Source organism: Schistocerca piceifrons, chromosome 5, assembly GCF_021461385.2.
Source record: "Schistocerca piceifrons isolate TAMUIC-IGC-003096 chromosome 5, iqSchPice1.1, whole genome shotgun sequence".
Classification (NCBI taxonomy): domain Eukaryota; kingdom Metazoa; phylum Arthropoda; class Insecta; order Orthoptera; family Acrididae; genus Schistocerca; species Schistocerca piceifrons.
Window position 1 is genome coordinate 659,809,916 of NC_060142.1, and position 2,522 is coordinate 659,812,437.

The window sequence follows — 2,522 nt, forward strand, 5'->3', positions numbered from 1 at the left end:
CATTTCTGTCATATTTCGTTAGATTCATCCAACTCTCGCTTCAATACGACAATAATGGTATCTCCATAGTTTTATGACATTAATTTTTCTCTTTTTGTAGTTCAGTGGTCTGTTTATTATCCCACATATTGCCTGAATTTCGTCCAGATTTTCATCTCTTCCATTATCAGTGACACCTATTTCAATATTTCATTGTTATTTTCGTTCGTAATGTATGTTTACCTTGAAAGGCCACAAATTTAGTCTTATGTATCTCTTACATTCATTCTACAATCTCATATCGTATCATATTTTGGGGTAACTTAATCAACCAAGTTAGTTTTTGGATGTGAAACGAATTATTTATAGTGAAAAACGCATAGCAGTAGTGTCTTCAGAACATTGGGTGTACTAACTGATGATTGTCAATTTATTCATTTGTCTTACGTGGCACATCTATGTTTTAGATCAACTGATCAGTTTACAGGATAAACAACACAAATAAGAAACATGTTTTTAGAGACTGGAAGTTGTCAGTTAGTCATCATTTATTCCAGGGAAAGCTGCACGGTCATCAGCAGTAACTGTTCTTTCGAGAACAAGTTACTGTGTTCAAATGTATAGTTAAAGGCTACCCAGCCATTGACCTTCGTCTGTGCGAATGCGCACAGGTTGCCCAAACTCTTACGGGAATCGCCAAAGCGTGCGCGAGTAATGATTGGGTGGGCAAATGTCTATAAGGTACAATACATATGTAGAATTGTGGACAGTTGTGAATGTGAGTCTCACGGGAAGCGTGCAAGGGATAAGCCCCTGCAGTCGCGCTATTCATCTGTTTCCTCGGTGGCTCAGTTGGATAGAGCGTCTGCCATGTAAGCAGGAGATCCCGGGTTCGAGTCCCGGTCGGGGCACACATTTTCAGCTGTCCACATCGAGGTATAACAATAACACCTGTCGGCAGCTGAGGTTGTCAGTTAGTCATCATTTTAAACTTAGTATTTAAGATTTAGTCATACTTCGCTGCTCCTGGTTTTCGTCCCTACTTCTCTGTGCTGCTCTACCGTTTCACGTATTGTCCCTCATTTGACCACCGTCTCCAGTTCGTCTTGCGCCTGAGTTGATTCATGACACTTGAGATTTAGATTCGTGCATTATTTATTTTGTGTCTCTCTTAATGTAAATATTAGTACCTGTGCAACATTTAATATTTTATTGTGCATATTTTGCTATGTTTTGTGACATATTTTACATTCATATTACAAAGGGCGTTCAAAAGGTTTTGCACAGTCATCTGTAAATTTTTAATTTTTTGTGAACATACTTGGAACATTTAGCTATACATTGAGCCTACTCAAAGTAGCCTCCAGCAGCTGTGATGCATCTGGCCCAACGTTCTTTCCATGATGTAAATTCACTTTGGTAAAATTCTGGGGATTGACTTTTACACCATCACTTCACACAGGAAATAAGGTTTTTCATACTATCAAATGTTTCACCACATAGGTGGGCCTTCAGAAGACCAAAGGGGAAAAAACCAGACTGAGCCATGTCCGGACTGTAGGGAGGATTTGGAACATTATTCCAACCCATTTTCCTGATTTTCTCCGGCGTCATAAGGGCTGTATGGTGTATGGCATTGTCATGGTGTAGTCTGATGAGCTAACACTGAAGCTGTGGTCAGTGGCTCTTGATGGTACGTCGCAGCTTGTCCAATGACAAACAGTAACGGTCCCAGTTAATTGTGGAGCCATGTTCCAAAAAGTCTGATCCAAGAAGAAGGAGGCCATCACCTTTAGGCCTGCTGTTCGTGATAGTTTTGTTTTCTTCTTCCGAGGGGAACCCGGATGATGCCACTCGATTGATTGGGTTTTGCTCTCAGGAACGGACAAAGACAACCATAATGAAATTTTCATTCTGCAGCCGAGTGTGCGCTGATATGAAACTTCCTGGCAGATTAAAACTGTGTGCCCGACCGAGACTCGAACTCGGTACTTTTGCCTTTCGCGGGCAAGTGCTATACCATCTGAGCTACCCAAGCACGACTCACACGCGGTCCTCGCAGCCTTACTTCTGCCAGTATCTCGTCTCCCACCTTCCAAACTTTACAGAAGCTCTCCTGGGAACCTGCCAGGAAGTTTCATATCAGCGCACACTCCGCTGCAGAGTGAAAATCTCATTCTGGAAACATCCCCCAGGCTGTGGCTAAGCCATGTCTCCGCAGTATCCTTTCTTTCAGGAGTGCTAGTTCTTCTAGGTTCGCAGGGGAGCTTCTGTAAAGTTTGGAAGGTAGGAGACGAGATACTGGCAGAAGTAGGGCTGTAAGGACCGGGCGTGAGTCGTGCTTCGGTAGCTCAGACGGTAGAGCACTTGCCAGCGAAAGGCAAAAGTACTGAGTTCGACTCTCGGTCGGGTACACAGTTTTAATCTGTCAGGAAGTTTCAAAGACAACCATGTTTCATCCTGGGTAATGACGCCGTCAAAACACTGTTTCCACCGACCGTTGTCGCAACCTGACATCTACTTCACGGTCCATTATGGCTCAC

General features: G+C 43.2%; 1 non-coding gene across 1 annotated transcript; it reads left to right on the top strand.

Annotated features, from left to right (window-relative positions):
* Positions 1–816: 816 nt before the first annotated feature.
* On the top strand, positions 817–890 carry Trnat-ugu. The gene has a single exon. It is a non-coding gene; the product is annotated as a tRNA-Thr (tRNA).
* Positions 891–2,522: the final 1,632 nt, after the last annotated feature.